Raw genomic sequence first — 8,368 nt, forward strand, 5'->3', positions numbered from 1 at the left:
CAGACAGTGCATTCCAGATCCTAAACACTCACTGAACCTGCCTCCACCACACTCTCAGACAGTGCCTTCCAGATCCTAAACACACACTGAACCTGCCTCCACCACACTCTCAGACAGTGCATTCCAGATCCTAAACACTCACTGAACCTGCCTCCACCACACTCTCAGACAGTGCATTCCAGATCCTAAACACACACTGAACCTGCCTCCACCACACTCTCAGACAGTGCATTCCAGATCCTAAACACTCACTGAACCTGCCTCCACCACACTCTCAGACAGTGCATTCCAGATCCTAAACACTCACTGAACCTGCCTCCACCACACTCTCAGACAGTGCATTCCAGATCCTAAACACTCACTGAACCTGCCTCCACCACACTCTCAGACAGTGCATTCCAGATCCTAAACACTCACTGAACCTGCCTCCACCACACTCTCCGACAGAGCATTCCAGATCCTAAATACTCGCTGTGTAAAAAGGTTTTTCTTAACATTGCCTTTGGTTCCTTTGCCAATCGTCTAAAATTGGTGTCCTGTGTTTCTCAACCCTTTGCTAATGGAAACAGTTTACTCTGTCTGGATTCCCCCCACCCCCATGATTTTGAACAGATCTATCAAATCTCCTCTCAACCTTCTCTATTATTGAATTCAATTTCACAGCTTGCCCTGACAGGATTTAGCACAGAATCTCTTGATTTGCTAGTCCAATACCAAAACACTGCACTCACCCAGAGACTGTCGGACTATGGGTTGGAGGGATGATTGTAAATGATTGTGCTACATCATACATCAGCAAGTTAATGCTCAACATTCCGATACATCCTGCAGGTGGAGAGCTGTTCCAGTTGACGCAACTGAAGATCCTCCAACCTGCTTGCCACCTTTAATGCATTACCAGTTAATCTGTCCTTTTGGTAATGTTGGTCAAGGAAGTGACTTGGACTCGGAGTGTTGCACAGAGCCGTTCCATTAAAGTCACTTCACGGACTCCCAGGTCTGCCGTAACTTTTGCGGGTTGGATGAGTCCTTATTTCACATTTTGTGTTGCACGTGAGAGGCTGCAGCATACCCCGCCGCTTCTCCCACTAATTGATAGGGTTGAGCTTCAACATCTGGCTCCTGATCTTTGGCTATCTGGTGTCGAGGGAAGGGTTTGGGCATAGCGGGCAGGTGGGGGAGTGGGGGGGCTGCGGTGTGGGGACGCGATGGGAAAGGACCTACTTACGGGTTTGCTCCCAGGCATGTCCATGATAGACAGGGCCAAAAAGGATGGGCAGGGATGGCTCCCGCCTTGTCCACACCCAGGTGGCCCTGGAGAAGGAGGTCATTGTCCTCCTGTCCTCCTGAGACTTTCTGCGGCTGGTGAATATTGCAGGGATTAGAGGGCGTAGTGAATAGTACAGATAATATTGTCATTCATAGGTTGCCTTTGTGTCAGTGTCAGCCATGATCGATTCAAGAAATGGGGGGCTTGACTTATGAAGAGAGATTGAGCAGTTTAGGCCTTTACTCTCTAGAGTTCAGGAGAATGAGACGAGATCTAATTGAGGTATATAAGATGATTAAGGGGATTGACAAAGTAGACATGGAGAGGATGTTTCCTCTGGTGGGGCAATCTAGAACAAGAGGTCATAGTTTTAGGATAAGGGGTAGCAGATTTCAAACAGAGATGAGGAGAGATTACTTCTCTCAAAGGGTCGTGAGTCTGTGGAATTCACTACCCCAGAGTGCGGTGGATGCCGGGACATTGAGTAAATTTAAGGAGGAGATAGACAGATTTTTAATTAGTAAAGGGTTGAAGGGTTATGGAGAACGGGCAGGAAAGTGGAATTGAGGCCGAGATGAGATCAGCCATGATCGTATGGAATGGCGGAGCAGGCTCGAGGGGCTGAATTGCCTACTCCTGCTCCTAGTTCTTAAGTTTTTATGTTCTTATGACTCAGTGGGAGGCCCTGTCATCGGAGTCAGAAAGTTGTAGGTTCAAGTCCCACTCCAGAGACGTCAGCACATGATCCAGGCTGATGCTGCCAGTGTCAGTACTGAGGGAGTGCTGCACTGCCGGATGTGCCGCCTTTCAAATGAGACGTTAAACTGAGGGCCCTGTCGTTCTCTCAGGTAAAAGATCTTGAAGAAGTGCGGAGGAGTCATCCCCAGTGTCCTGGCTAATACTTATCCCTTCATCAACATTTCTGAAAAAAAAGCAGTTTCTTGGGTCATTGTTTGTGGGATCTTGCTATGTGCAAATTGACTGCTGCATTTCCTACATTACAACAGTGACAGTTCAAAAACACTTCATTGGTTGTGAAGCAATTTGGGACTGCCTGAGGTTGTGAAAGGTGCTAAATAAATGCAAATCTTGCTTTGTTTTTGTTGAGTTCTCTACTAGTTCTGCTTCCTCTAAAACGGGGGCACTTTTTGTTAGTTTTTTTTGTTCAATGACATTTAGGAAACTCAGTGACTCAAGGGTTTACTAAGAAAAGGCAACATAAGAACATAAGAAATAGGAGCAGGAGTAGGCCATTCGGCCCCTCGAGCCTATTCTGCCATTCAGTACGATCATGGCTGATCATTTGCCTCAGCTTCACCTTCCGGCCATTCCCCATATCTCTTGATTCCTTTAGTGTCAAAAAAAAGTATCAATCTCAGTCCTGAATATATTCAATGTTTGAACATCCACAACCCTCTGGGGTAGGGAATTCCAAATATTCGCTACCCACCTTGTGAAATTTCCCTGCATTTCAGTCCTAAATGGATGCCCTTTATCCTGAGATCCTTGTGTTCTAGACTGTCCAGCCAGGGGAAACAGACACTCAGTATTGACCCTGTCACACCCCCTCAGAATATTACACACTTCAATGGGATTACCTTTCATTTTCTAAACGCTAGAGATTATAGACCCACTCCCCTCAACCACTCTTGTTCCAGGAAACAATCTGGAGAAGCTTTGCTGAACTGTTCAAAACTGTACACAGTACTCCAGGCGGTCTCGCCAAAGCCTTGTAGCAAGACTTCCTTACTCCTGTACTCCAACCCCCTTGCAATAAAGACCAACATGTCATTTGCCTTCCTGTTACGATGCTGCACCTGCATGCTAACTTTCTGTGTTTCTTATACAAGGACACCCAAATTTCTCTGAAAGTTTCTCACCATTTAAAAAAATATTCTGCTTTCCTTGGCTAGGATCTCCAAAAACTCCCTGCTAACTTTTCAAGGAGTTCATGAGTCAGAGGCCACGATCTCAATTCCATGCTCTTCTATCTCATTAGGAAAAAGTCAATTTAAACTTGTTTACTTTAATAGTGACAGTGAAAATGTCACAAGTATGTTGTGATTATTTAATTCAAACACAAATTGTTCTAATTGGGTCCAGGTGATTGCAGAGTAATAAAAGCAGATTGTGGAGCTAGTGAGAGCTATTGGAGAACTGAATTAGAAAGTCTTTGGACTGTGGGTGTTATTTGTAGAATCTAGTTGATAATGAAATCAGTTACTCCTATTGTTAAGCCCAAGCACTCTGCAGAGCTGGGTAAAGCTAAGAAGAAGAAGACGACTAGCTTCAAGCGAAAGACCAGATACTCAACTTATATCTATAAAATGCTGAAACAGGTAGGAGTATGATCTGTCTGGAGCTGAACTTTGTGTTGGGATGTGCATTTATTGAATTGGGAGGGATGGTCATATCTACAGTTGAAAATGTAGAAACATTTCCTCTGTAAACATCTCCTACCAAGGATCAGGGACTTGTAGAGATCCCATGGAGTAAAATTAACTACCATTTTTTTTGTAGTATACTAACTTTGAAACTATTTCCAATTCTATAAGAATAGATCCTCTTTGCTAGAGAATCTCTCTTTGTATTTGTAAACTTAAACCCCATGTGATTTAATGAGAATTAGAAACAATTTGGTTAGGAAACTTTCTCTGGGGTGGGGGATCATTTAAGACAGTTTTCAAACTATAATTAAAAAATGGTGGAAATACTCTTCAGATTATGCAACATCTGAAGAGAAGCAGTTAATAGTCATAGAAAGATACAGCACTGAAACAGGCCCTTTGGCCCACCAAGTCTGTGCTGACCAACAACCACTCATTTATACTAATCTGACATTAATCCCATATTCCCCTACCACATCCCCACCATTCTCCTACCACCTACCTACACTAGGGACAATTTACTGATCAACCTGCAAGTCTTTGGCTGTGGGAGAAAACCGGAGCACCTGCTGGAAACCCACGCAGTCAGAACTTGCAAACTCCACACAGGCAGTACCTAGAACTGAACCCAGGTTGCTGGAGCTGTGAGGCTGTGGTGCTAACCACTGTGCCACTGTACAATGTTTCAGGTCTCTAATTTCCTGTCAACTTGGATCTCGAATGCTAGTTTCCTCAAACATTTCCCTGCTGTAGTGAGTCTCAAAGTTTTGTGGCTTCTGTTTAAATTGTTTTTAGTGGCCATGCATTTATGGCCCCTAATTTCTGTCTAACAATTATATATTTAACTTTCCTTTTAAATGCAGCTATTCACCCACTCTAATACCAATGTTTGTTTCTGTGTAAACTCCTTTTGAAGGGTTAATTTTATTTTTGGGTGGGACTATTCACTCACACTTCCAACTTTGTATCCATTTGTGCCAGCACCACCCTCCTATGAATGGAAGATCCCAATGGGGGAGAAACCATTGTTGGAATTGACCCCCTTGCAATACTGGTATAGTCTGCCCTCAATGGGATATGAAAGGCAAAGCCTTGAGGGCCTGAGCTGAGCACAGTTCTTCTGCTAACTAGCTATTTGCAGAGATATCCTAGGGTGTAATCTCAAGATTGTGTGCAGTAAAGAAAATCCTGTGTTTGGAGTAACTAGCTTTGCTGCTGTAAGTATAACTCTTGGAGTCCAAATAACTTGTGTCTATTGTTCCAAATGGAACAGAATCATCTACAATTACTTCTAATACTTCCAGTTAATATTTGGAAATAACCTTCCAGGACCCTCTAATCTATTGTCAAAGTAATTGGTTATTAACAGATCAATTGCTTTATAATCCTACCATCTCTGCCTTTTTGTTTTGGGTGGGGCGGGGGGATTGTTTCTGCTCTGGCAGTAATGTCTTGCCTGTTTTGCTACTAGTTCAATTAAATTAGTTGGCACAAGTTTTTCACTTGGCTAGTATTCTGCTGAGCCTCTTAACAAATTAATCAGATGTTCCCACTTTTCTGTGCATGGCCATGGAAGTTGAGGTGTAGTAAGGTTTGTTTTTAAAAAGGGAAGCTAGATAAGCATATGTGGGTGGAGGAAAATAGAATAGGGTGATGAGAAGGTACATAAACACTGTGGGCTAGTTAGCCTGAATGACTTAATTATGCTGTAAATTTTTTACATAAGTATGATAACCTTACTATTACAACTGAGGTGGGAGGAGTGCATTCTTCACATATCTAAAATTCAATATTTAACCATATTAGTAACTGGTCAATCATACTCTGCATCCCAGAATAAAATACACCAACCAGATTTCTTTAAATGACAATTTGCAATATTGTAAAGCAAGTCATTTACAGTCAAAAAGTAAGACATTAACAGACACTCTCGGCCAAAGTATTCTTTTGTAAGACACTTCTGCAAAGTAATTGCTAATTCTTGAAGGGGATAAAGATATGGAAGGATGGCAGTTATCATTCTTGGTCTGGCATCTGGGTCCACTGAGATGGGTCACTGGCCGCTTTTTTTTTTTCAGAAGTGTAATATTCTGGAGATGTCCAGAATTAGTCTAGTAGGATTTCCAGCAGAAATGTGGCATCTGGTTCCAGTTATCTCTCTCTGGATTCATGGGTTTTTTTTTCAGAAGTCGAGGAAAGAGGAGCTGGCATTGGATTTCTTTGGGTCTCTTAGAGGTGCAGGGAAGATGAACTGGTGTTTTTTTTTCAACAGGTTACAAAACCTCTGCTGTCTACACCTTAACTAAACCAAATCTACCTCCTGACCCTCAAGTCTTTACATGTCACTCTATTTATTTAGAGATACAGCACTGAAACAGGCCCTTCAGCCCACCAAGTCTGTGCTGACCATCAACCACCCATTTACACTAATCCTACATTAATCCCATTACCCTCTTGCATCCCCACCTTCCCTCAATTCCCCTACCTAATACTTCTCTGTAAACATCTCCCACCCCCAAGTCACCAAGGTTTCTGTTTATTCAGCTTGAGGCATGTGATAATCCAGTAAAGGTTCTCTTCAAAGAAGACTGCTGTCCTTTCAACAAAGTCCAGCATCTCTGAAATCTTCAGTCTACCCAAATGAGTCCTCAAATATTTAATACAAATGGAAGCACCTTCATGAAACCATTTTAATTCCTTTCTAAGGCTAGAATTTTCAAGCTTGTAACCTTCAACTCAAATACAAGAACTTGAGTTTTTAAAAACAAGCTCCACATCTCCAAGATTCCAGATGAATCCGTCCATAATTCAACTAGCCCTTCAAACATGTGTTTTTACAAAAGCATTCTTGTAACCCTTGTATTCTAGGAACACCATTCATCCCCCTCAAGCCTGCCCTGCCATTCAATAATATGGTTGATCCACTTCAATGCCTTTTCCCCACACTATCCTCCTATCCCCTTGTCATTTGTATTTAGAAATGTCAATCTGTATTTTAAACATACTCTGAGCTCCCACAACCCTCATCCTTGGGAATTATGGGCACCCCAAAATTAGATCAACTTGTCCACTTCCACAATTGCTCTATTAATAAAAAAAAAAAAAAAAGCTGGCTTTTGTGGGATGTGAACATTGCTGGCAAGGCCACATTAAACCACTGCAGTAATGCTGGCTTGAGATGGCTTGGCCATGTGAGCCGCATGGAAGATGGCAGGATCCCCAAAGTCACATTGTACAGAGAGCTCGCCACTGGTATCAGACCCACCGGCCATCCATGTCTCCGCTATAAAGACATCTGCAAACACGACATGAAATCCTGTGACATTGATCACAAGTCGTGGGAGTCAGTTGCCAGCATTCGCCAGAGCTGGCGGGCAGCCATAAAGACAGGGCTAAATTGTGGCGAGTCAGAGACTTGGTAGTTGGCAGGAAAAAAGACAGAGGCGCAAGGGGAGAGCCAACTGTGCAACAGCCCCGACAAACAAATTTCTCTGCAGCACCAGTGGAAGAGCCTGTCACTCCAGAATTGGCCTTTATAGCCACTCCAGGCGCTGCTTCACAAACCACTGACCACCTCCAGGCGCTTACCCATTGTCTCTCGAGATAAGGAGGCCCAAAAGAAAAGAAAGAAGTAATGCTGGGTAGGGAGCTCTAGGGTTTTGACCCCCCAGTGATGCATTCATATTTGGAAATGTGTGACGGAGCTAAGTTCCCATGGCATAGCTGCCTTTTTCCTTCTAGGTGGTTTAATAATAAAAAAATTTTGGATGAGGCTGTTAAAGCCTTGGCAAGTTGCTATCGTGCGTCCTGATGGGACATGGCTATGTTGCACCAGTGTTAGAGGGAGTGCTGGTCAAGTAGACTGTTTTGTCCTGGATTATCAAGCTTTGTGTTGGAGCTGCACTCGTCCAGACAAGTGGAGGGTATTTCATCACTCTTGACTTCTACTTGTAGATAGTAGACTAGCTTTTTGCAAGAGTGCACTTCTGTTTTGGTATTCAATGTTGATTTCAATACGTTTTGCCTGCTGGTTCTCTTTTGGCTTTAACAGAATAATGGCATCTGGTTTACAGGTACATCCAGAACATGGAAGCTCCATGAAGTTTGTAAGGATGAATTCCTCCTGGCTTTTTGACCAGATAGCTGCTGAGGCTGCCAGGTTGTCCCTCTATAACAAGAGACGTACTATCACCAGCTGTGAAGTTCAGAGTGCTCTGGATCATGTACTCCCCAGAGGACTTGAAGATGCTACTAAATAAATTCCCATTGTAAATTCTACCACAATGTAACTCTACAAAGTTTATATTTTTTCAATAAAGTTTGATATATCTTTCTCCTGTTGGGTAGTGACTTGACCTTGTTGAATTATTTAAATTTCTGGTCCTTGTACAACAGTTAATAACTCAACCATTGACAGTTGTCAGTTAACTGTCCAAATTTGTTTCTCTTTCCCAGTATCAAATTAACTTTTTTTTAAATTGAAACACCTTGACTTTAAGGTGATCGAAATGCAAGTTGTTGGGTTTTGGTTCAATGAGCAGGGCAGGAGGGCATGCCAGGAACAACACCAGGCATACCTGAGGTGGCAGCCTGGTGAAGCTATAAACCCAGGACCACTTGCATGCCAAACATTGTAAACCACATGTGATAAAACGAGCTAAGCAATCTTCAGTTCTGCCAAATCCAGTTATAAATGGTGGTAGACCAGTAA

General features: G+C 42.9%; 1 long non-coding RNA gene across 1 annotated transcript; it reads left to right on the forward strand.

Moving 5' to 3' along the window:
- The first annotated feature begins 4,734 nt into the window (after positions 1-4,734).
- On the forward strand, positions 4,735-7,991 carry LOC137371667 (uncharacterized). The gene is made up of 2 exons (XR_010975264.1): positions 4,735-4,874; positions 7,731-7,991. It is a non-coding gene; the product is annotated as an uncharacterized lncRNA (long non-coding RNA).
- The last annotated feature ends 377 nt before the right edge of the window (positions 7,992-8,368 follow it).

This window comes from Heterodontus francisci, chromosome 7 (genome assembly GCF_036365525.1).
Source record: "Heterodontus francisci isolate sHetFra1 chromosome 7, sHetFra1.hap1, whole genome shotgun sequence".
Classification (NCBI taxonomy): Eukaryota; Metazoa; Chordata; class Chondrichthyes; order Heterodontiformes; family Heterodontidae; genus Heterodontus; species Heterodontus francisci.